We start from the raw sequence: 27,260 nt of genomic DNA, 5'->3' as shown, positions 1-27,260 counted from the left end.
AGCAATCTCTCTTCAGATGACTGAATCCTTCTTCGGTGTAAATTGGGAATCAAATGTACTGGAACAAATGTTTGCAGGATGTTTCACAAAAGGCACGGCTCTCTTTCACACCCATTCTTTAAAGTTCTCTACTAGGTCAGGCTTATGAATTTCAAGTCAGAGCTCGTACACCTGTACATGACACAACTGTATCAAAAAACACCTAATGCCCATTTCCACGTTCTCAACCCTGATTTGCTAACTGTCATTCACCTCAGCACTGCTTGCAAGGAACCAAAGCCCACTATTGCAGCCCTGCACTACTGGCAATAGGTGAGCATCGATGCCCTGCAGGACAGCTCACATCCCTGCCTGTAGTTACTGACTGTGAGATATGGGAAATGCTACCCATTGCATGCAGGACTGCCAGAACCCTGATGCCACTTCACTGCTGATTGATAGTTCTCCCCCAGGACAACACGAGGTGCTGACAAATTACATCCAGAGATGCCTGATGGTTTGGAAGCCATGTGATAGCATGGAAGCACCAGGCACTCTGAGCACCAGACCCCTCATATCACACAGATAATTGCCTGCCTGACAGATACTCATTTCAGACCAGCTATATATTTCTTAAATGAAATGCCAAGCCTGATCTTTAGGTTGCACTCCCCCCGTGGGACACTGGGCAGGTCAGCATTCCCTGCTGCTTCTCCCTGAAATGACTTTTTCTTTCTGACCTCAATTTAAGCAGCAAGAGCCGATGATAACTGATTTATTCATTTATTTATTATGTATACAGCACTGCTGTTCTGCTGGGAGGTTTCTCAGCCCACAGAAAAGCACAGCTCTACCCCATGGAAGCGATGATTCAAAAGGATTTAGAGCTCCACAGAAAGTGATGCTTTCTGAGATACAAATTCTACCCAAAAAGCTGAATTTAAATATGGCCTTTGCTGACACAAATCTATGCTTAAAATCAACGAGCTTCAAATATTATCTGATAAAAATTGGAATTTATGCCACTCAATTTGCACAAAAGAAGCCAAAATAACACAGACTTTATCAGGGTGCTAACAACGCTCTGCAGATTAATCCTTGCATTGCTTGCAGGGAACCGTGCATCCACTTGGCTCATCTTCCTTGCTCCTAGCAAACATGTTTGTCTTCAATGAGCACTCTTCAGTTTTGACACTATTAAAAGATACTGCTCATGAGAGGGGCAAAGAGCAGGGGCAGCAGACAGCAACCAGAATGGAACTGTGATGTGCTGCTGCAAGTTCAAGAGGCAATGCTTTATGGGCACCACTGTGAGGATTAGGAAGATACAATGCAGACAGATGAGATTTGGGGTTCCTTTAGGCTCCAATAATTCACTACAATTGAAGCATGGTGCAAAAACCCTCAATCCACTGCATATTAAAGGGCAAATGTAACAACAGCCTGGATGCAGCATCCCTGTCTGTCCCCATGCAAGAAGGTAATGTTTGTAGGGTTTAACACCTGTGCAAGAAGTTGGAATCTAGAGAGAAACATCAGCATGTCTTTATTTCTGGCCTCAGACTTAAACCACAAAAGAAAAGGATATGTGCTACCATGAGAGAGATAGGGGGGAAAAAATGAAACCAGGAGACACCCACCCTCCACCAACCCAATTTTCCAAGCAAACTCTATATCCATGAAATTAAAATAACACAGTGGAAAGGAACAAATAATTGTGCAATATGGGAAGTGGAGATAGCTCGAGAGCCCCAGGGACACTGAAACGAGATGGGAATTGAAGGCTGGTAGTGCTGACCTGAAAGAGAATTTAATTTCCCATCTCTTAAATCAGCATTGTCGACACCTTGCTGATTACATTATGTCTGTCTGTATTATATAAAATAAGCTTTCTGAAGTCTGTCTCAAGGTTCACACAGAGTGGAGACAGAAAAGACCTCCAAGGTCAGCACACCTCATAAATAAACACACCTCATAAACAAACAGATGGGACTACATTTAATTCTTGACCACTAAATGAAAACCTAGCATAACTAAATGGCTTTCTGTGATTGATTCTGCTAAGTTGACAGCTACAGTGGATACTTTTAATGTAAGTTCATCATTAGGAAGCCAAAATTTGATTGTTTGGGAAGCCACTGGGTAAGAAAAACTAATAGAGAAACACTAGACTACAACAGAAGAACCATTTAAAAATCCTGTGCTGCTACTCAAATATGAGTCAGCAGAGACTAACCTTAATTTCTCTGAGTGACTCCACACACTACCTGTGCCAACAGGGATGCATCTGTTTAGTTTTAGATGTTTATATCTGTGGTTTTCAGCTCCTGGTGTATCAGAGATGGTTGGAGAACTGCTGGGATGGGGCAGCAGGAGCTGAGTACGAAATGTTCCTTTGTGCCATGCAGCTGTTCAGTAAGATCAGAGCTTTCAAGGATGGCTCTGCTCCTCTGTCACAATGTTGGCAGCTTTGTGTACCCAGCCTCAGCCAGCTGTGCTCTGTCTCAGCTCAGGAACACCCATAGCAAGGTACTTCAGTAAGCAGTGAGACACCCATCCACACTCTGCAAGGGGCTGCAATGTTACTTAAGGGCTCTGCTAAACTTGGCTTTAGTAATTTGCATTCAGGTTTTGCAAAAGGAGGACTTCTTTGAACACTTTATGAAAAGAATATTTGGCTTTTACATGCTCCAAGCCATACTCTTAAATATTATAGAGGTTTACTGAAAAAGCAATTACAGAATCCTCATCATTCTGCATACATGTATTATTGGACAAAACCACTCTTTCCTCTGGCAGCACATAAAAGGCATTGTTTTACTAAGTGCTTGGTATTTTCTTCCAGAACACATTGACAGTCAATTAGAAAACTTATTCTTTAAATAAGCTTCTCTTATCACTTTTGCCCTGAGTAAGAATTAGGAAAACACTGAGTTCTCAGCTTGGCTTCCTCTGGTTTGATTCAAGAACACGTGAAGGAATAAACTGTCTCTATGGAAAAAGAGTACTGGCCTCTCATTTACAATTAATGAACTGCTACGAGCAGCCCTGATGTTGGAGCACAGAGATGGGGAAGGATGGCTGCTTTTTGAGTCCATGCTTTCTTCTGGGCACGGTTTCATTTCATGGCTTCCTCACTGCCCAACAAAAGCCATTCCAGTTTCCACTGGAGCCCTTAAATACCATAACACAAATCAGTAATAAAAACCAGCTGTTTACAGCTAATCCAAACGTGGAAAAGTTTTGAAGTTTACCCCAAAATTACAAAGCATGACCCAAACCCAGATCCAAGGACATTCATCTGGGCTCATTTCTCATTTCCTTGTCGTTCAGAGGTAACGCAAAGCCACGATAAATGTAATCCTTCCTAATGCAAGCATATACTGGAAAAACGATGCTTTCAGAGCTTTAAATGATCAAGCACCATCAACTCATCAGTTGCAATTAGTCTCGTGTGCTGCTAACATGACAATTGTTCATAACACGAAACAACACTTGCAACTTGTCTGGTCAGATAGCTGCTTTGCAGGGAAACCCCATCTCTGGTCAAATACAAGCACAGAGCTGGGCATCATTCCCACAGCAAAGCCTCCCTATCTGCCCAGCTCACTACAGGGAACACGTTGTGGGAGAAATCAGGGGAGAACATCCAGAGATGAGCACTGGCAGGGACAAGAAGGGAAATGAACTCTGGGACACCAGAACCTGATTGACCAAATAAAGAATGAAAGATAAGCAAGCATAACAAACAACTTAAGAGTAGTTCCAGCCATTCTGCCTTTAATGACTTATCTTAAATGACCAGCTGACCCAGCATCCTATTTACAAAGCACTTCTGCTATCACTCCACGTCAAAGGTATCAACAACAAAGAGGAAAATGCTCAGTTATTTTCATGCCTGCAGATCACTACTAATATGCTGCACTGTTATTTCTATGGCATGGTTCTTGACCCCTTAAATTGAATTAAATGGAGAACCACAACTATAATAAGCCATATCTGACCGGGTTAGGGGTCATATGGCCACAGTAAGTGCAAACTATACTGCAATTATTCCTGCTGTAGCAGAGATGTGTATTCTAAACAAGCAGGTCATTCTGAAGCTAACATGGATGGGAAAGTAGATGGAGTTACCAGGACAAACCTGCAAGGACTGCTTATCTACTGCTTGCATTTCTGATGCATGACATGAAGAAACAAGTGGCTGCAGAGCAATAAATAAGGGGTGACAAGTGGAAGCAGCACCTGCAGACTGTAATTAAAGGTGTTACACAGTTCCCACCCTCACCTCGTGTAGAACCTGTCAGCACTACAGACAGACCCAGCGATGGTGTAGCCTTCAATTACCAGAAATCAGTTACTTTGCCCTCTTGGAATGATTTGCAAACATTAAGTATCTTTACCAGAGCAGAAAAGAGATGATTGATCTCCCTTCAAGTTCTCAAAGATCCAGCTGTAACCACTACTACCCAATCATTTTCACCTTCAACACCCACATATGCATTTTTGGTACAAAAGCATTCAAGCTGGCACACACGTCAGCTGTGAATGGAAACCCTGCTGCTAGGTTTCCTGCTGCCACGGAGATGAACAGAGAGAGAACAATTAGCCAAGGCTTCAGTCTAATTTAGCTTTATTTTTCTTTTTGGAGGAAAGACTGAGAAATGGCATATCATAAAACAAAATATACTCCAAAGGCTACACCGAGAAACACAAAGCTGAAACACCATGCGTAAAGTCTATTAGAACAGCTTCTGATCACAGGCACTACTGTCAAGTACCCAGCAACCCCCACGATGCTGAACTATACTTGAATATGTCAGGAGACTAAAAAATGGCACAGCGAGGACTATCTACATCGCAGCAGACAAGAGGTGAGCAAGGAGAATAGCTCCATTTCTCCAAAGACTCACACTAACTGACAGCTCAAATAACCTGCCCAATATTTCAGAGGAAGGCTGAAGCTTCCACCAACAAGCTTTCCATCAGCCAAGTGCTCCAAGAAGTGCTGTTGGCCTAACGAAGGTCACAAGCACCTCATTTAGCCCCAGCTCACCCTCGCTGGGATACAGCAGCACAAAGATCTTAATGCACTCCTCTCAGAGATCTCCCTTTGGCTTTGACCATCTCCTATCCAGTAAAACCTCAGTGGGCTTCTGCAGATGCCATCCTGATGTGCTTGCACAGCTCTTCACACTGAGCATGGAGACCCCGGACATTTATCTTAGCTTGGCAAATGCTGGAGCCAATGACCTGAGGTTGAATGGGCACTGCAATGCTTCATCATGCAGCATCACCAGGTAACCACTTCAATCTTAAATATCAGGCAGCACAAGAAAGTCCTTGATATACCTACCCAAGCATCAACTTGATTTTAAAGACACCAAAGGAGTGGGGAGTGATGTACATACATACACAGAGATGATCCAAAGGCATTCAAAAACAAAAAGGAAACCAACCTTCCAAATGCATTTCATAGAGGATGAAAAACACAAAGGGTGTTAAAACTAAGCAGATGCCAACAGCGGAATGCAAGAAAAAAGCAAAAGCAAACAAGGTTTTTTGTCCTCTCTGATACAAGATCCAATGTCTGCATTCACAGACTGCTGCTGTGCAGGAAGATTAATAATTTTCCAATGCTAATATTATGGTAGTAAAAACAACTTACTGAGCACGGGGTGAATCCTGCTTTCAGGACATGCCTCACTCACCCCAACCACGGAGTGACAGCATGGGACCATCTGATGGAGTTCTGCTTGGAGCCAGCACAGTAACAGCAAATGCAGGAGGCGAGAAGGAAGGCATGAGACTGACTCAAGGCTCCAGGAAGCAAACCACACAAATGACTGTTGAGTTGTGCAATGACTCAGCAGGGAAAAAAAAAGGAAAAAAAAATAGCAGATTGGGCAGTCTTTTCCATAAGAATTAATGTCTACCATCAAACACGGTGTAAAATAAATGAAGAGAAATAAGAGCACCCAGCATGGAACTCTGCAAGGTCCCATAAGCTCAGTGCACAAAGGTGCTGCTCTTTCACCTCCTCAGCCATTCTTTATTGCTACTCTGCTCACCTGAGCAAGTAGAGCAGCAAACTGAGCTGGCTTAACCCCTGCTTTGCCAGTGCTGGGGAGGCTGATAAACACACTCCTCTGCAAAGACAGGCTCTGCTTTGTGAGCAACACAATAGGAAGCCGCAGCCAGGAAGTAAGCCAGGTAAGCACAGAGTGGAAAGAAAACAGCAGCCTGGGGAATACAGCACTGCTCAGGATGGAGCTGGGCTGGGGCAGCTGCTCACTTCCCCAGCCCACAAAGCCAATGAATACTGACAGGACAGACATGACACGATGCTTCTGCGTGGCCAATGCTGCTCTCTTGAGAAAGCAGCATGAAATTCAAGCTCCTGTTCTACTCGCAGGACTTTACAGGACAGCTATCCTATGCCTAATGGGGCTGAACAGCTCTTATACATCTCCCTGAAACAGTGAGATTAAATGTTATCTGTCAAACACAGATAGCATAGTCCAACCTGCCAGACAAGCAGTCACACCGTGTAGATCTCACCGCTCAGTCTGAGCACTCTTGCTTTCATTCTCCCCTTTGCAAGCAGCAGTTGAAGAACATTAAATCCCCTGCCCTCCTGCACTGCCCCTCATCTGGAAGCAGGCTGCAGAAGCACCAAGGCATGCAGGTAGCTGCCTGCTTCACCCTGTGCTAAAGAGTTCAGTGAAATTTAAGCAGATGCTTACATGCTTTGCAAGGCTGGGGTAGAAAAAACAAACGTATCAGGTAACCGATTCCTTTCCAGTGTTCTTCACTTACAGACCCAATCACATGAAAAAAAAACCTATCCCTTATCACTTCCTTCATGCTTTTAAAACCTCTCCTGGCGTGATTCCATCTGTCCAAGTTCTACGTGGTATCCCTGCTACTATTATGCCTATGTACGGGATACAAAAGATGAGAGGATGCCAGTTCCTTCTCAGAGCAGCAGTAGAGTAACTGCTGGCAATGGCAGAGAACTGCAAAGCCAGAGGGCAGGCAAGGGGAGAAGGGCTCAGGCAGGAAGGTCTGGTATCAGAACAGGCATCAGCACTTTGCACAAGTTCCTAAATCCTTTCCTTTGCCATCACATCCTCAGCCTGTCTGGTTAACACATGGCACTGTCCATCCTCACTGCTGGGAGAAGTAAACCCGACCATCCTGGGACAGGCCAAGCTGGGATTTCACGGCTAGCCCATGAAAAGCCATGTATGTGTATGGCAGTGAGGGATCAAGAAGGATTGTGGGCTTTTGCATCAAAATAAATTGCAGTTAAAAAACAGGAAGTCCCAGTATGGAACAGGGCAGCTCCTGACACCTGTGTCAACATCCATCCCCACCCGGTGCCTGGGGCAGCGTTCCTGGGATTTATGGGGTCAGGAGGGGAACGTAATAAACAAGGACAATCCTGCTCAAAATTACACTCAGCCACTAAAATCCACTTCACAATCCTGCTTCAAAAAAGCCAAGTGGAATAAAATAAAGCTTTGCCCTGCAGTAACGTTTATACGTAATCGTGAAGAGCTATATGGCTTAACTTCAAATGTCCCCATAGAAAAGCAACGTTTTGGTACCCCTGCTGGCATAAGGGTGAATAATACATCAGAATTTACCCACTGGCTGAGCCAGCAAAGCCCAGATCAAGGCCATGATCCCCGTTGCCTCTTCCCACCCAGCAGCCTGCACCCCAAAGCCAGCAGCCCACAGACAGCACCATAAGAGCACAGCACTTCTGCTTCCCCACACTGCAAAGGAAGAAGTCAGCAGCCACACATAGCTGGCAGACTGTTGCCTTTCAGCTATCAGCACACAGAGTGTTAATTGCACTGCTCAGTGTGACTAAGAAACAATTCATCCCGAATCACACTGTATCATAGAAGCTGGAATATTTCACCACAAGCTTTAATTGTCCTGACTCAAGCTGTCAGCAATAAAAAGACCTCTTGGGAAAATAAATAAATAGGCAAATAAAGCTTTAACTGATTTGGCAGAGTACCTGCCAGAGAAAGAACACGGCCTGATTATTTTTAAGACATTAAAAAGGGCTACAGGTGCAATAGGGTAACCTAAATGGATGGGTGATGAACAGATTTATAGCTTTTCCAGTCTGACATAAAAACAAGGCAGCTTGGGTCAGCTTTTGAAAGTGTTTGCCTGAAGCACCCAAAGGTAGTCTGGGAAATGGAAGCACTTCTATTACCTTGGCACTTGCGCAAAAAAGATGGGATAATGAAGTGACCAGACCAACAGGCTCACCAAGAAATGAGATGTTGAAACCACCCCACCAGGTGCAGTCACCAACTACCAGACCAGGCTGCCCAGAGCCACATCCAGCCTGGCCTTGAATGCACCCAGAGATGGGGTGTCCATCTCCACTCTCTGCTTTAAGCTCCCCACACATGGCCAAGGGGTTCGGATCCACTCAGCACCAACACTCAGCAACTGCCCTTCTCTCTCTTCACCTTCCTGACTCATTTCACAGGATCATGCACTGGAACACCACGTATCCTGCTGCTCTGCAGTGTGCTCCTTACAGCAAACACCATTGTCTTGCTCAGGTCCCAGAATGGGTGGGTTGCTCCAGACAATAGCAGCTGTGAGCATGGCATATTTGCTTTCCCTTCTAAGCCAACAATCGCACCTTTTTTCTAGCAGGTAACACCAGGTAAGTTGCCCAGAAAGGGGGTAAACACCCATTAAAAGGTCTGTACAGGCATCAGTTGGTGTTCAACACCAGTTTTACATCTGAGAAGGTATTTATTACCAGTATCACATCCTACGTCCATATATTGTTAGCTGTAATCAGACAAAAAACCTCATTTGCACAGTGCTGTGTCACTGAAATCAACACTGCACTTGCCCTCGATGCTGCAGAGCCAGAGTTCATTAAATGTGAGATGTACTCTGCAATTAAAGCAGTATTTCATGGTACTTCATCAGGATACGCAAAAATAATTGAAGCATAATTTGCTGCTGTTTGCCTGTAGGAGACAACCAAGAGTTCCCATGGGCATAACCTGAGTGCTGGGCCAGCCCTACTGGCACAGGAGATGCTGCCTGTGTGTACTTACACACCTGCACACACAAAAGCTGTCTGGCCTGCTGGTTTTCAAGTAGCTGAAAAGAAACAGGGAAATTTGTTGCCAGATCAACCATTAGGACATATATATGACCACATAAATGTCGCTGGGATTGAATTATAGGCACATCAGAACGCAACGTGCAAGGCAGCATTAGAACTTCTTGTTAATTCACTGCAGGTCTCTCAGCATTTCATATTTTCAAAGTTCCACTCACAGAGTCACACAGATAAGCCATATCTGCAGCTCTCACTGCAATTATGAAATGATCTTGCATAGGAAAGCTGAGCAACGTGAACCGACTTGCACTTAAAAACTCAAACCGGAGGGCAAATTAAGGAATAAAACCCCAACAGAATCAAAGCGTACCTTAAAAGGCGCACTTTTTAAAGCCAACCTGTGATTTTACAGTAACTCAACCGCTGCTCTTTAAGTGCTTGAGGGGTCAGTTATGCTACAGATGAAAAGTCACTCCAGCAGACTGCAGTCTCTTTAAATGTACTCTTCCAGTCTCCGGTGCTGCTGCGTACACACAGCCCAGTTTAAGCAGAGATTCCCAGAGGACATTGGCCCTTTCAGCCCCGTGACAGAGTCTAACCTCCAGTTGTGAAGGGAGAAAAACAGGAAAGATGTAATGATTTACCCTGTGATATCACACATACTTCACTCCTTCTGATTTAACCTGTGATGGGAGACTGATAGCACTGTTTGCCAGGATGTTAAACGTATTAATCTCATTGTGCATAAGCTCAAAGCAATTATGGATTCAGGCTGTTTAATCAGACCAAACGCAGAAGGAAACCTTGCCATGATAAAGTTTACCAGCTTTAGCTTTTCTTCTCTCTTAATATCTTTCAGAAATTTAACATCTCACATTGTCTTAGCACCCAAATATAGCAGCATTTTTAGCAGCCTTACTGCTGATCAAAGAGGCAGAAAGTACCAAGAATGCCTCGAGGGAGGTTTCTGCACCAGGAGCTCACATCACGTGCTTACAGTGCTGCTTCAGTGACATCAAGCTTTGCATTTGCACAGTGCTTTTCAGTAATGGCACGTGTCCCTAAACCCTGATTCCAGAGAGAAATGTTACAGCAAAACAACGGAGCAGCATCAGGTTGTCCTAAAGGATTGTACTGCAGACAGTGTGAGTCATTCTGGAGAGCTCTTAGTTGCTGACAGATCACAGACAGCAGCAGAACCACCCATAACCCCATGGAATCATCAGGTATCTACAATAATTCTTGCCCTTTTTTCTCCTTTCTGTTTGTCTGGTGCTAGATTAACCCATGAGAGCCTTCTAGACCCACATAAACTCCATCTTCAACATTACAAGTTCCACAGACCTCCATAAGACAATGTAGCAAGGCTTTCCTCCACTCCTGCAAGCCAGTCTTCACCAACACATTGCAACCTGATCAGTCTTCCTCACCGCAATGTACTATGATAGAACTGTGCAGGAGGTGCCAGACTTGGGGAGCAGCTGCTTCCAGCTGGCACAGTTGCACATGCTCACCCTCATACAGGGAGCAGCCACAAAGGTTCAAGCAATTCCAGACCTACTCTTCCTGGTGGTTTTCTTGGCTGTTCTCTGTGCAAATGCGGTCGAGTGTGCATTCCATTGTTCAACTGACAGCACGGTGACTCATCCGAAAACAATTTAGAGGATTTATGGTTACCTTTGCTCTGACATTTCCTCACCAAAAAGGAAATAAAGAAAATCAAAAAAATCAATAAACCGAATTCAACGCTCCTTGAAGGGAAATCTTTACCATTGCACAGTCTCATGGCCACAATGTTCAGAGGGACAAAACCTCCTGAAACACAGAACTGAAGAAACGGGGCCAGAAATTAAAGCACATTTGCTTGGTTGAAACGCTCCTTTAGGGCTGAAATCTCATCTACTGCATTCCAATCCTGAACAAGGTCTGGAGCGTTAATTTATAAGCCCTGGGGAAAAAAAGAGGTTGAGAAATCCTTGACTATTCAATAGCACTGTGAGTAGGAAAATTGCTGTATAATACATAACTAAAAGAAGAAAACACACATTGCTGGTGTTCATTAACATGACATCATTTGGTTTACAACAGTGAGCTGCACCCAGAGCCTCAGATCAAGTGGAGGGTCATAAAAACTGAACTGCCCCCTCTAAGAGGGGTTAGATCCCATCAGAACTACACACAGCATTAAATTCACCTGCCAAGAAAAAGCAAATCGTTGCTACTGCCTGTGTATCAACTCAGTGCCCAGCAAAGCCATCATCTTACTTCACTATGAGAAATAGGAGCCTCGTGATCACCAGCTAAAATTGCCCTCAGCTTGAACTGTCTGAATTAAAAAACAAAGAGCTGTGTTAAACTCTTGGCATGCTCATACAGCAGGGCTTTCTAGCCTTTAACATTATGAGAAGTGTCAGGTTAAAAGCCTTTCCCCGAGCTTGATGAACCAGAGGTTTCAAACCTTCATAAAGCTTTCCAACAAAGCTGCAGTAACTGTAAATACGGCACCCAACAAGCAGTAACATGCTGTCACCTTTCGGGTGCATCAGAGGTTCATTCAGGCATGGAACTTACTGAAAGGGAAAGAAAAGGCTGGGCAGCCTCTGGGAGCTGAAGGGGAAGCCATGTCACTTCCCTAACACTGATGATCCAGCACGCAGACACTGCTCCCAGCCCTGGAAGGCAAACAGGGAGCACGCCAGGCTCTGCTGATTGCCGCTGGGTACAGCCATTGAGCATGGGCTGTGCCACATCTGAGCGATGCTTCCTGGGGCTTTGAAAGAAAACCATGAGAGATTTTCTCAGGAAGTGTGGAACTTCTGCTGCTGCTTTGTGCAATGAAGGAAGAAAGGCAGATACAGGGCTGGGGGGTTCGTAAGAATGGGGCACTGCAGGGGAGGTACTCATGGACTGGCCACAGGGATCCAAAAAAGATATCACCATCTGTGTTGAAAAGCAGAAAGCAGAGGGACTACTGGCAAGAGGCCTCTCCTTAAGAGACCCAGCCACGGTAAGCTAACACCAAGCCCTGCCACATTCTGGCCTTCCTACACAGGGAAAAAAAGGGGGAACACCCCTGTCAGAACTAAAACGCATTTAACCTTCACTGAAACACAAGATCTGCAAGGACAAAGCCTGCACAGGTTGGATCAGTCTGTAAGCTTTACTTCCCTCTGCCCAGCAACCAGGGCAGATCCATGTACCAGCTGTGCTCCCCACCCCAGACACACTGATCCCACTCACACGCCACAAAAACCCTCTTCTGTTTCTCCTTACACATGTGAAGATACACAGCAGCACTTCTAAGGCAAAATACTCCAAGAGAAAAGAAACAGACCAGTGCTGAGGGTTCTTGCAGTGCTGCTAGGAGCCGTTCTGCAGCTCCTGGCAGTGCAAGCTGAAGTGGGAGGAGTTAGCATTAATTATCAGGACTGTTGATTATGCATTATACAGTGAAATGAGGATCTGTGTCTTCAGCTCCTGGCAGCTGTGTTCAGAAATAACTTTTGGCTGGGTAGAAACACCCTTGATCTCTACACCAGGTAGGTGGTAACAGCATACCCAAGACAACACGTTTTAATTACACTGGTTCCTCAACTCCCTCCTCCTCCCCCAAGAAATATTAAGGCATTCTCAGCCCTCACGCAGAAGATCCCAACTAACTGCAGCAGCAATGGGCTTAATTTCATATCAGCCATGGTGTAAACCTACAGCCAGGCTGAAGGAGACAACTTGGCACAAAGATAATCAGCACGGTCTCATTCCATAAGCATGTTAACCACACAGTAACCTGGCTTCTCCCCATCCTCTGCTCCTACACTGTATCAGCAGCACTTCATTACCCATCATAAAGGGAAAGAAATGCATACTGAGCAGCTGAAGCTACAAACAGGACATACTTCATTTTTTGTTAAAAAAAAAAGCCCCAAAGTTCTGCTCATGCAAATATCAACATCACACACAACTGGAAAGAGCCTCAAAGACCTCAGTGACACAAACAACGGCCAAATTACACTCTGCTCTCTGCATGCTCACATAACCTCTGCAGCATAATCTGAACAAAGGATGGAGTTAACCCAGCACACAGACAGCCGTGGGCTCCGGCTGCTCCTTGCCTGCACTGCTTCCCACATCCCCCAAGCTGCTGCAGGCTGTAACCCCTTCCCAGCTGGAGGATTTCTCTGCCCTTCGATGCTCTTACCTGGCTGGACACCTCTATCCTGAAATCAAACCTCAGCAGCTCTGATGCGTGTGACCAGTCGGAGGTGTAAAAGCAGCAGTCTGTTCCCAGATGTGCCGTAACCTTGGCTGCATCACATCAGTGTTCTGCCTCCTCCTACTCCTGAAAACGGGACAGCGTTCACCAGGTTCCCAGTGGAACAACTTCAGTATTAGGGACTGCTTACACACAGGGACGCAGCTGATTGAAATTCAGTATCATCCAGCAGGACCCAATTCTCAATTCTGCACACCGTTCCTTTGCCTCAGTAGGTCATCAATTTTAAATGCAGATTACAGGTGTGTGAAGTACTACTGTGTGCTTTCCGGGCTCGGTGGAGAAAAGGAACTAGAAAAACAAAGTGTTTCTGTGTAGTAAATTTGTTTAAAATCGAACAGAAAAAGCCACCCAATCCCAAATTATATAGAACAGCCAATACAACTGCTGCTGTTGTGGGTTTCTTTCTGTTTAAATGGCTGGATTACCGTTGTTTGTGTTGCATTGTGTGCTCTGTAACTGAGCAACAATGACCTTGTTAATTAGACCTAATGAGTAAGGACAGAGTCATGCTAACCATTAGTTCAGCAGTTCCAGGAGTAAGGAAGACGCAAAGCTGTGGGCAAAGTCAAACAGGTTATACCGGCTCTGTGCCTAGAAAGCCTGATGACTGTTTCTAAATCCCTTTCTCCCACTGCTAATTTCTCTTTGTTTCACCCAAACAGACCTGCCCGGGTGGGACAAGGTAGATAAGGAGAAGTGACTGGGAAATAAAAGCTCGTTTAGAAACAACCATTTGCACTTTGCACCAGGATGAACAACTACAATTCTCAGAGGCCCGGAAGGTAAAATTCTGCTGCCAAGAGGTGTGTCCTACAGCTGGGGTGTAGAACAGCAATGAAACAGAAACAGAGCAAGAACAGACTCATTTTATATGGCGATGAAGCATGACAACTCAGATACTGTCTGTTATACTCTAATTTCAGGCACACTGTTATGCTGAACAGCAGAGTTGCAAGGAGAGAAAACCAAGTGTGCTCTGTGTAATTTTTTGTTATATTAAAAATTAACTGCAATTAATATTGTACGTATGACAACATAGAACTGCTTCTGACCCTAAAAGCAAATTAAATTTAATAGAAAAAGCATATTTTGATGTTGAGATAAATTTATTGTTTGCCTAAATGACTGTAAGCAACTCATCCTCGTAGTGCACAATGATTTAAGCCATGGCACTGGTCAATATGCAAAGTGAGTCCAGGAAATGTGACGACCTACTGGCCAGCTGGAACCAAGAAGCTAAAATATTTAAAAGGAAATCTTGCTTCTAACCCAAGACAAGAGCTACATCACTGCTAATTGATGACACCAGTCACCCACTGCTCTCTACCAGAGCGTATGACGGGACATTTGACTTCTTGGAGCAACCACACAGACATTCATCGTCTGCTCAACCTCGTGTTATATGAAAGGGTTTTTATACTGGGAGGACTCAGCAAATCACAGCACAAGGAGGAGAAAACCAGGCTGCAGTTTCTGACTGACAAAACACACACCCAACCCTTCCAACCCCTCACCACATCAGACGCTCCTTTTGTATGGTTAAAGTTCTCTGAAGGGCTGGTTCACACTACGCCTTCCCCAGGCAGAAAACAGAGATGCTGAGCAGGCTGTAGCAAACACTTTCTAATCCCCATCCAAAGGGAGTTTGCATTCCTGCACATTCTCCTGTACAAGAACTGTGCTCAAGGCTCTATTTAAAAACACAAGGCTATTGCCACAACTGCACACCTCCACAATTAATCATCTTCAAAGGCCATTTACACAGCTATGTGTTAGTATCTCCATGACAGTTACTGCTGGGCTGGATTCCTTGGTAGACACCTTGTTCTTTTGATGACTGATTAATCTACTGAAGGTATATTACTGATTTCTCTATAAACAAATTGAAAGGTTTATGTATATGTGAGGAAAGAAGAGAGGGGAAAATTGGGGATCTCAATGAAAGTGGCCAATCCTGCACATATCTTGGGTGGGAATTGCAAGAGAGTGATGGGGATGCAGGGCAAAGCCTCCTTATCATACAGGGTACAGTCAACCAAGCCAAGTCATTTTTAAAAGCGAGGATTTAAAATACAAGACAAGGCAATTAAATGTTAAAATTAAACAGGACATACCCACAGCCTACCCACGCTGAAAACTTTGTATCCTTCATCTCAATTCTGTGCAACATTTTACAAACGTTAAGTCAGGAGCCATAATTTTCTCTGGTGCAACACTTGCCAGAAGAAATGGGCACTTGCTACAGCATGTGGTTAGAGTAACCTTGTTCCCAGGTGAAGAGAAACCCAGCCTGGTGAAGCAGACTAAAGCATGAGGAAGGGCAGCATTCCCACAGTGTTTCTCTTCCTCTATCCAACAGCCTGAGCCGGCTGCCATGCAGCACAAGTCTGTGCTTGTATGGGCTGCTCTGCAGTCCCTGTGCAATCCACATGCTTGGATTGCAGTGCTGTATCTCTACCAGCTGCTCTCCAGGGAGAGGAAAACATGGGGGGCAGGGGAAGAAGGGAGCGTGCATTTGAGATGCATTCTCCTCAGATGTGTCTTAGACATGGAAACAGAGCTCCACGTTACAAGAGAAAAATCAAGCTGCACTTAATATTTACCTCTTCAGAAATCAGCTTTGTGAAAATAGATAATCAGCTTCACTCAAAAACCTATTCCAAGCCTAGAGAAAATACAATTACAGAGTGAGAGGCAGAACAGAGAAAGGAGAGAGGAAAAGTGAGCACAGCACACACAAATTGTGTTTTACTCCAGACCTGGCTAAGACACCCCATCAGACACCCCTACCTAAACAAGGGCTTGTTTTCCCTAGGCACAAAGCTAACAGGCTGCTCTGCTTCCTATATTAGCCAACTCCGATTTGACACAGGAATACACTGTAGACGAGTGGTAATGATTCTGTCCCTATTTATCCCACCTTAGTATCCTCTTGGATAAAAGCTTTCAATTAAAATATTCCCCAAGAGAATTACAAGGAGAGACAGAGAACAATCTCTGTCCTCTGTCATTGTCTGCTCTTCCCACAATCCTAATTCTCTTCCATTCTGAATAATCCTCTCTGAAACAGGCCTGTTGGGATAAAGTGTGCAAAGAGACACCCCTCTCTGTGCACTCTCTCTGTTCTAACCTATCACTCAAATGCAGTTATACCTCCAATCTTCACACTCGACAACCAAATACTTCACAGCATCTCGCTAATATTGCCAGTATCCTCATTGTGAAAGAAACGGGGGATAACAGAAGATGAACAATAACCCACATTACCAAAGATGACTGCACAATCCCCCAGAGCATGGATGAACAGCACCACTCTGGGTTCTCCACACTTCCCCAGAGAAGAACATGGGCTGCTTCAGGGATGAGCAATTAAGAACTGAGCCTTTCCAAGCAGCTAATGAGGCCAGTGCAGCATGGCAGCCTCAGAGCCTGCATGGAGCCTTGCCCACCAAAGCTGTATTCTCCATCAATGCCACTGCAGCGAGGTGGTGTTGTTTTAATTTCTTTTAACACACAAAAGACTTAAATGGGAATAAAATGGCTGTTTTGAACGTGGAAGAGAAGTGTCATCTCCTTCTTCCTCAAATGAAAAGGGAGATGAAAGACATCTCATTTTCCCTCATCACAACCCATTCTTAAACAGATTCTTGTTAATTGCTTTTCTTATGCGTATAATCTAATCAGATACAACTATAATAAACCTAAAGAAGCACCGCAAGAAAATAAGACCAAATTGAGGAAGCTACCAAACAGAGAAGGTAGTAAAGATGCTCCACTGTTGTGGATAACAAATATAACTAAAAGAACAAAGAACAGCACTGCTCTTTATTTCTTCTGATACCCTCTAAATGAGAAAGCAGCATTTCCCTGAAGCCCAGCCCAGATGTGCTCCCAGCAAAGCACAAAGGGCACCAATAGCTTGGAGTCATTTGTTCTGCCTATCTGTCCAACCACGCAGGTGAACACAAAGATGCAACACCCGATTTGGATGCAGGAGCAGACTGTCATCTCTAAGCCTTACAGGTCCACATGTGGTTTTAAGCCATCTCAAGACTCTCCACTTCTGTAAGACGAAGGAAGAAAAAAGAATCACTGTGTCAAATGGAAACTATAAAAGGAAACAAGAGTGCCAGACTCCTGGGTGACAACTGCCATGCAGGAGGAGGTGAGTCACACCCTGGCATAGACAGGCTACAATTTAGTGCAAAGAAGTTATCATAATCAATATTTATAGATGAGTATTTTTATGAAATGAGTGTATGTTTGCCACAGTAAGGAGCTGGAGGCTGCTCTTTGAATATAAATAGGAAGAGCCTGCTGAAAAATGGCCTTGCCCCATCTCTCACCCCCCAGGATAAATACACCCTCAAACCCAAACATGCAGAATGACATTTACTGTATGAAACTGAAAGGCTGGGCAACAAAAAACCTCACAGTAGCAGAACCTCACATTCCTTTTGTGTTTGTTGGAGGACAAAGCGAGGAATCCTACATAGAGAGCCAGGTGCAATAACCTCACAATGCTACTACAGAACAGCACAGCAGGGGCTCCTATCCTAAGTGCTTTACCAACACAAAGAGAGCTGCATATTAAAACCCAGGCTAGAATACAACCACTGTCCCAATACCCCTCTATGGAAGTGATGACTGCTCAATCCGGGTAACTTTATGAAGCTTGTTCATAAATATCACTGAAGTACATATTTCATTATTATACAAGTGTTAAATATGTTTGTATTTCCAATGTGGAAACAAACACTGAGAACTCCTAAGAGTTGAAAGGGGCTGCAAACAATTCTGATTAAGTTCCTATACTGTAAATACATCCAGTAGATTTGATGCTTTCAATAGCATAACTTGACTACAATGATGTCAGTTCCACAAGAAATAACATTTGACACCATTGCTGTGACTGAAAGGCAGCTCTTTTACCTCGAAAGTCAACACAAAAACTTATATTCAAGTTGTGACTTCAGTGCTAAACTCTGCACCAGAACAATGCACAATAGCACACTTCAGTTCACAATGAAAGCACCTCATTCTTAGAGCTGGCAAGAAAGCCTTTCACTCAAACTTGTGCCAGGCAGTGTCTTTCTTTAGGAAGATGCATGAGGGCATGCACCAGTCATTGCTCACAAGCTAGAATAATGAATCTACAGACAGAAAGATGAACATTACCACTCCTTTCCCAATAGCATCTGACACAGGACTGCATGAGAGATACAGGAGAGCCTTAGGTGACTTCAGCAGCTCAGGGTCTGTGTCCAACTCCCCTCCTGTCCACATACCCACTTACTGTGGACTGCTGCACTGTTTCTGGCATTGGTACCCCAGGTACAGCAGTGGCTTCCTGCAGGGCTCTAGCTTTCATACTTAAACAGGATCCCCTGCCTGTCCACTAGTCAGCAATGCTGTTCTCCCACTTATTGCAGCATTCTTAACCCCTGCTCGTAACTGAAAGTCAGCCCTTGTTGTCGAGTAGCTGCGTTCTCATGTTCAAGAGAGATTCACGTAATCTGAGCTAACAAGTATTAACAGGAAATAATGGGTTTTAATTGCAAGTTGGAGTTCGGGTTTGCACCTCAGAAGAATTCAGGCTCTGCTTTAAGTGGAACATGTTAACACTATGAATATTTCCATTGTTCAAACGTGACAGGAGCATTAGAGAAGCTTACAATGTGATTACAGTTTTGATAGGCAGACTGCTGAGCTCAGCCAGAGCAGTGGGCTTCTCTCTACATACACAATATACAGCCAGAAGTCAAGAAAACCATCACCTGTGGGCTGGGCTGAGCCCACACACAGCACAGGCTGGCAGGGAAGGTGGGGCTGATGGCTCCTCATCAATCCCAAAGCATCCCAACCATTCCTATTCCACCCAGAGAAGCAGCCAGCTGTGGGAAGCCTCATCCCAAAGACAACTTGGGAATAGAACAGCCAGTCACAACACAGAAGAAGTCCAACATCCTTTATATTGATTTCTATTGGGGAAACCTGGAAAGAATGCTTTTAAGAAATGAGAAATATTAAGCCAGTAACTACGAGAGAAAATCCAAGTTTCTGAACATACAGAAAAAGGTTTCCACAGTTAAAGATGAAAAGGAAAATGTTGCCAGAAAAAGGCTTAGCAATGCTTAAGGAGAATGGAGAAATTATTGCTACCATAAAAAAGAGGTCACATTTATATGACAAAATTACTCATATTGACAGCAAAAGCAAAACCCACATTTGATGTTGGAAAGGTTCTGTTCTCCTTGTGGCTTACCCCATTTAGCAGAGATATCAAGCACAGAACAGGGCTGGGTTTAAGAGAGGAATCCCAGAGAACATTTTAAGCCAGCAGTGATCGCCTGGGACAGATGGAAATAGAAGCTGCTGGTGGGACCTTTCCAGGGCAGAATCTATCTTGAACCCATCACGATGTATGGAAGAAAGAGCACTTAATGATACACGTTTTCAAATTACATCCCATAAAATTCCAGACATTTTTATCATTGCTGAGGTTCACAATAATCCAATGGAAACAAAAGTAAAGGGGAGATCAAGGAAGTGGTACGAGAACACTAATCTCTAAGGTCCCTTCCAACCCACACGAGGCTATAATACTATGAACATTCTTACTTCAAAAAGCCTTCAAGAATCTCCAAAAGGAAAGAAAAACCCCATTGTTCTTCTCCCAGCACTTGTTTATTGGAAGACTGCAATAATACATAACGTATCTATTGAATAGATGCACTCAAATGCAACTCGGAAAGCTCTTTTTCAGCACGAGTTTCATCAACTCCGAGCCTAACAAAAAACAAGGATCCAATAAAATGATGCATAAAAAACCCACTACATTGCACGTTATTGAGATGGGAATTTCATTTTCCTATGCGCCCTTGGAGTCACAGGTCCTTGCATTACATGGCATTGGGGTATACAGCCATATTACTTCACTATTCTACAGAGACCTCAATGTTTATTCCCCCACTTTCTCCTCTAAATAAAGCTTTTCAAATTTGCAGCTAATCAAAGCAAAATTATTTCAGGATCTTAACTCGCATTATAGTGCTGGCCTACTTAACAAATAGATATCTATATATCATCACCATCAGCAACAAAAAAACACCAGAAATTGTATACTCCTCCACTGTGAAAATGAGTAAAGGGAAAAATCTCTGTTCCCCCCCTACTTGGATTATTGAGACAAACAGGCTTAGAGGCTCTGAGGAGCCGTAAACAACTCAGCCAGCCTGGTACAATGAATGGAAGGAAAGCAGATGGGGAAAGAGGCAGCAAACTGCAGCTAGAATAGATCAGATGCAGCATCACACCCCATTCACAGCCATAGGACACAGAGGCAGTGGTGGATCCACTCCTGTGAGCTGTTAGAATAGAAAACAAATCTCAGTGCTGGAGAGAAACCAGCACTTACTCATCAAGCTTACTTGGACAGCTTTGTTTTTGCAGAAAATACTTTAAACATGAAAAACCTCAAGTTTTCCCTCAACTATTAGTAAGTAATATTAATAATGAATATTAAATGCTGCATTTAAGCTCTTGGCAGTGCATGGATCTAGCTCTGGGATCAGATATCACTGTCCTCAATCATCCTTACTTTTTCCATAAGAACCAGCTTTCTTCATACCAATATATATTCCAGATGACCAAAATAAAGACTGAGTGACAAACAGAACACAAAGCTCAGAGCTGCATCAAGAATTATACAGCTTCCAACACCACAGAATTTCACCCAGCCAGATACCATAGTGGGCTCAGCCACAGTATGTAGGGAACCATGAAGCAGTTTGCATCCTCACAATGGGCAAACTCAGCTCCACTGTGACAACCACAGGCTTCCTATGCTTTGGAGAGTCCATATGAAGGTCTGCCGGCAGCTGAGCTCTGCCCATCATTCTACACTTCAGTGCAAAAGGAAAATCCCCTCCCTTCTTGAACAACATCAAGCAGAACTGGCACTAAATGCTTCCAGATCTGTTTTGGAGATGAGATGCCCAGCCAAGTCAAGCACTGCTGTCATTTTCTACCTATGCTGCATATGTTTGGAAGGAGAGGTAAGTGGGAAAGGAAAAAACACAGTAGGTACCCTTGGTAGCAGTCTTAGAGGACAGGCATTTACAATTGTGTGATCGTTTTAAGGAGGCTTTCCTTGCTCCAAAGCATTTTTGTCCTCTGCACAGCGCAGCTTATCCAACGTGCTCAGCAGTTCTATTTATATGGACGTGACTCACCTTAGCCTCCGAGACAATGCAGCCCTCCCACTTTCTCTTAAATAAAATTAGGAATAATAACAAAGGGAAAACAGTGCATAAATAAGATCCTTTTCTAAACCTCATCCTGAAACTGTGACAAATCCACTCCGGTCTGGCAAGTCAGTGCAATTCCCAGGACTCAAAGCATTCAAAAAAATCACATGGGGGGTCTCAGGTGAGCACAAATAGAACCTGAATGAAGTACAGCCCAGTTTGTCCTCTCATGCAAACATAACTAAACGTCAGCATTCCTTGGTGAGGGCCAAAGGCACAGAGAGCTGTTCAGCACATCTGTCCACTTGCAGTGAAGCATGTGCTGAAATGCCTGCCTGAAGTAAATGGCCACCACAAACGTCTTACAGAGGCTGTTTCTTCTGATCACCATCCCACTGTAAGGTAGCTTTCCTGGATCCTGAGCCTGCTCTACAGGCCGGGAGGCACTCACTCATTACCAACCCCACAATCACTAGGAGCCATTTTTTAGGGCATTCAGCCACACCACTAGATCATAAGACAACCCTATACAGATACCAAAACAGCACTGACTAATAGGAGTGGGAAGGAAAGGTCCTCCAGCAGCTTCTATTTCCATCAGTTTCAGGATGGGGTGGAATTACAGCTATTAAGAAACCAGTCTGCACCAGAGATGAACAGAGAACACAGGGATGCTGTGAGGGTATGAAAAACACCAGGACTTCCTCCTCCAGGTGCACATCTCCTGTATGTATGCCACATCTCAGACTGACACCTCAAATGCCGCCGGTAACGTCCTTATTGCATTTGGTTTCAATGGGCAAATCCCATGAATGGAAACTGAATCAGGGCAGAGAAGGCTAAACAAAAACTTCTGCTTTGCTGCCTAATTAGATGGTGCTGACTAATCCTCTATATTACTGTACATAGACATGAACCCATGGGGAGTGTTGGGATGTGTTTTCAAAGAGCTAAAAGCTATGAATGATTTCTTTTTACAAAGAGCATTTCTCTAGCACAAGTCGCTTCATAAAGTGTCCTTTCTTAAGGCTGCATTCCCTGCAAAACTTGTCTCCGTGACATGCAAAGTCAGGACAAAGAGCAGCATCAGGAAATAGAACAGATGGAGAGAGAAATGCCAGACAGCAGCTCCTACAGAACCTTTCATACAGAAGCGATGACAAGAAGAAATAATGTGCAGAACTGGCCTCGTGTCTTACCTCTACATAAACACGGCATACAAAGTTTTGCCCTCCTCTTACAAGCCTTATCAGGCTTCACACAGCCAGCTATTTAAATCTAAAGTGTTCCACCTTGCTTTTCTTTCCTGTTAAACCACAGCTGCCAAATACACAGCTTGGAAGTATGAGACCCCAGAACCTGAACTACTCGAGGATGGGAAGCCATTATCAGTCATTTCTGAAGCTTCAAGAGAATGACATTCACCATCTCATTAAGTTAACTGGGTCATATGGCAAGAAAAATGTAACAGCTCAACCCTTCCCTTTTCTCCAAGCTCAGCTCATTAGAATTATGATCAATTAGGAAAGCACTGCTGGAAAGACAGAGAGAACAATGGAAGCCAGTCAGCAAGGACAGCACCTTCTAGAAACAAACCGTCCAAAGCTCTGCTGGATAAGTGAAGTGTTCTTCATTTCCAGCTATTTCAGCCAAAAGAAAACAAATGCAATTTGTAGTGGATTAATTTTCTAAACCATTTGGCCAGGCTGAAGTAAAACAAGTGCAATTCTCCAGTGTTTTACCTCTCATTTAAAGGCAAACAGCACTGTTTGTTTCACTTACAGCTCAACCTGTTCTGAGACAAATCAATACCTGCCAGGTATTGCTTGCTACTGCTTGCACATTTAAAGGACACCAAGAGGATGCTGCTATGGCCTGGAAGAAACTACAGAGGAATTCAGCTCTCTACAGCCAGTTCACAAAGCCTCATGTTCCATACCACATTCATATCAGCTGCCAATTAAAGTCTGATTGCTGCACAGGGTGCACCTTCTTTAGGTTCCTGTACATGCACCTTGAACTGTATTGATAAGGACTTCTTAGGAAAGGCCAGTTTCAGGGATAAAGCTGTGGTCTGAAAGCTAACAAACAAACAGCCTCCTACTCTGTAACACAGAACTGCTGGAAGCTTGAGAAGGTCAGAAGTGCCTCCTTGCATTACTGCCAAAACAAACCAGGTCAACAGTACTGCCTGCATACCTCCACATCACTTAACAGCAGCAATCCACCAGGAGTAACATAAAGGCTGCAGCACTCACATGGGGGATGTTCTGGTGATGCTCTCCTTACCAATGATCACACAAACCGGGGGTGGCAATGGGAGAGATAGGTGGGGTTACAGAGCACCCAAGTTTGTGAATGGCAAAGAGGCAAGAGGAACACAGAACCCTTCCTACTTGCACTGCAGATGCATCTGGGATGGAAACCAGATCAGCCTTTTAGATCTGGTATTTTGATTGCCAGTAGCTACTGCAATAAAGCTGCAGAAGGATGGAGATGCATACATACAATTAAAAATAACTGGTTCTCATTAGGGGCATACATGCAGGTATGTGAAACAATAATTGATGCTGAATAGCTGAACCTTAACTCAGTATATATGCAGATGATGCACTGCTGGAAATGATTTTCACTCAAGGTCACTAGTGTAGCTGTTTTAATATAACTTATTCCACAGCATCTAGAATCATTAAAAAGAATAGCATAAAGCACTGGATTTGTATTAAACAGAAGAAAAAGCCAATTCTGTGCAACACCTACCAACAAAATCAACGCTTTCCTAGCTGGCGTTAGAGGGGCTGGTAGAGGGTTAATGGCATCCTGCTGAGTCATGAGGCAGCTCACTGGGTGGTGAAGGAAGGTCCCTTCAAAGTCAGAATGGGTACAAAATGAAGGAATAAGGAAGTTTAAGGCTCGCTGCTTTCAACCACTGTAAAGCAGCACATTCGAGCTCAGAGCAGGAAGGCTCCATATGACATTTCTTTCAGCTGCAAGAATGCCCAAAGAAACCAAATGGAACAGCAGCAGCCAGGGCAGGATGCTACACCTCAGAAAATACGTCAGCTCCAACCAAGCAGATTTAATGATTTTCAGTGCATTTATTTCAAATGGCATGTGACCTATTTTAGGCCGCAATCTGATTTGACTATAATTAAACTGCAATTTGTGCAGATTAATATTTAATGCATTGTCTTGATTTAAAAAAAAAAAACAAGACAGTTTCTGATGTTAAAAAATTCCAACACACATCATGTACCAATTGAGTCTATGCGTTGTTCCACCAAATGACTGCATTTCCAATAGAACACCAGGCTGAATGTTTTATAGAGGCTTTGATGCCACCTCAACCTGCAGCACAAGGACAAAAAGTGATTTTGCAGCCTGAAAAATATCAGTTTTCCATTCAATAAAAACACAAAATACATCATTTGTTTCCATAACACGAAGGCAGATCCTACTTATGATCCAGAATTTGATTTTGCTTTGGAATTCATCCTTAACCCTTTGCATTACATAAAACCAAAACCAGTTACCCAGACCCACATTTCATAGCTCTCCAAGCTTCTCCACTCACAAATTTCCCCCTATCTACAAAGATGAACCATAACAAAATCCCTTCAGTAGTCAAGATTACCAAGAAAACCAGAAGAAAATCTATAAAGGTTTTACTCATAACTTCACATACTGCACATCTCCAAAGAGATCCATTCTCACCCCCTGCCTCCAATCTGTTACCCCAGTGACAGTTCTGTGCTTTGTGGGCTCCCTTTGCCTGAAAATCCTGTTTCTCTGGTAACTTTTCAAGGAGACTTGAAGGAGTAAGGAATAAATAAATGCACGCAATCTTCTTTAAGAAAGGAAGGCAAAAATGCCTCCCAGTGCCCTTATCTGCATCAGCAAGAACATGAAAACCACCGGCTGGATTTCACTCCAACACACCCCCTTCAATGCAGATGGCCATATCTGCTTCAAAACTCAATGTCAGGCTCTTGCCAAAGGTTTTCCTGACTAATACTGCAAGGTCTGGCTGGGAATTGAGCTGCAATGACTTCAAATGAAAAGTAAGCTTGATAATTTGCAGTGCTGTCTGGCAAGCTAAAAAAAAACAACAAACAAGGCAAAGGATGGAAAGGGGTGGGAATGGAAATAACAAGCAGTAGATGAGGCAGCATTCAAGGAGAGATGATAAAAGGAGTAAAAAAACCACTCTGACTTAAAAGTTGAGATAAAGTCTCCAAGAACAGAAAGAGTTGCTGATAATGTGAAAACAGAGTTAGGAGTATTGCAAGTATTAACTTGCCCTGCATAGCTGTCATTCCTACAGCCCAGACAGAACACCTTCCTGCCTTCCAAAGATTTCTATTGCACCCATATTGCATTTATCTTCCAAGAAAGTGTTACTGTAATTAAGGAGAGTGGTTTTACTCATAGGAAATTAAGCTCATAGCATCACAGTAAGTGAACAGCAAAGGCACATGCAACATCCAGCTTGCAGGTTATTTAAGAGACAGACTTTGAAAAGACAACAGTTAAAATAATCACAAAGCTATGGAGAACCCCCACAGATACAAACACAACCCAGGTTTCCAACATCCATGTATAAAACAGCAGCTTTGCAGCACAGAAGGACAGGTTCAGGCTCCAAAGCATCCTCTCCTGCTTAGCTCAGAGCTGACCTGTGTGCCAGCAAATCCACTCTGATGTGCCATGAAGTGACAGAGGATGTGCACAAAAAGGCACAAAGCTCTGTTATTTCACAGAACTTCCTACACAGTGCAAGTGCTGACAAGCTGAAGAGTCGGGTGACAGACAGCACTGGGCAGGAACAGCTGCATGGTCCCAGATGTGCCCTACTTCTCATCCAACAACCCCTCTGCCCTTGCAGGGACTTTAAACAGCCAGGCTGCAGAGCAGATCCCTCCTGCAGCAGCTCTCCATCTGCTCCTTGCTCCCACATCACCACACAGCAGTGAACACATTCTGCCTGAACAGCATCACTGCAGCATTTGTTCATCACAGGTTTTGTCCCAGAGAAATAGAGACTATGAGGACATAATAGGAACAAGGAGCAAAAAAGCAAAGACTTGAGAAGAAATCCACAGCTCCTCCATGGCTCTCAATTGCCACTGCTTTGGTGGCAGCTGTTTCTCAGCACTAGCGCCATGAATTCATAAGGGCAGAAATGAGCAGTTCCTTACTTTGCACACCTCCACTCACTGCTCCCAATAACACAGCTTGTCGTGGGTTCTATTCAGTGAACCATAACAGCACTCAAAAAGAATCACCATTAACAACAGAAGAAGGATCTCAGCCCTCTATAGTAGCACCTACACCAGGATACAAGCTTCTAAATTAGTAGCTAATTAACAAGATGCATTCAAGCTCAGCTTGAAACACCACACAGCTTTGCTAGCAAGAGCTGACCAAAGCCTACCACCTCCTTACCCCAACCAAGGGAAGGTGTTGTCCAAACAAGATAACTCTTAAAAAATCCTCATCTGTTTTTTCACTGAAGTCCAATCAAGTTTTCAGCTGTCTGCTTTCCTATGCAACAGTGATTGGTGTGCCATGCAGCAGCTGTGGCCATGCAGTATGCAGTCACAACAGGGAGCAGGTGGCACTACTTAATGCAGGGCCC

General features: G+C 44.0%; 1 protein-coding gene across 5 annotated transcripts in view; it reads right to left on the bottom strand.

Moving 5' to 3' along the window:
* The window catches only part of ARHGAP32 (Rho GTPase activating protein 32), a 132,513-nt gene that overhangs the window by 87,023 nt on the left and 18,230 nt on the right, over positions 1-27,260 (bottom strand). The window contains exon 1 of one of the 5 annotated variants that reach the window (XM_085525790.1): positions 5,648-5,819. The exons of the other annotated variants lie outside the window; for them this stretch is intronic. The gene's annotated coding sequence lies outside the window, so the exon portion shown is untranslated. Of the gene's footprint in view, positions 1-5,647; positions 5,820-27,260 lie in introns of those variants that run through there. 5 annotated transcript variants of the gene reach the window in all.

This window comes from Coturnix japonica, chromosome 34, assembly GCF_054131305.1.
Source record: "Coturnix japonica strain WE chromosome 34, WE-NBRP24, whole genome shotgun sequence".
NCBI lineage: Eukaryota > Metazoa > Chordata > Aves > Galliformes > Phasianidae > Coturnix > Coturnix japonica.
Note: the sequence above shows the minus strand (reverse complement) of the source record. Positions and strands in the feature narration are given on the sequence as shown.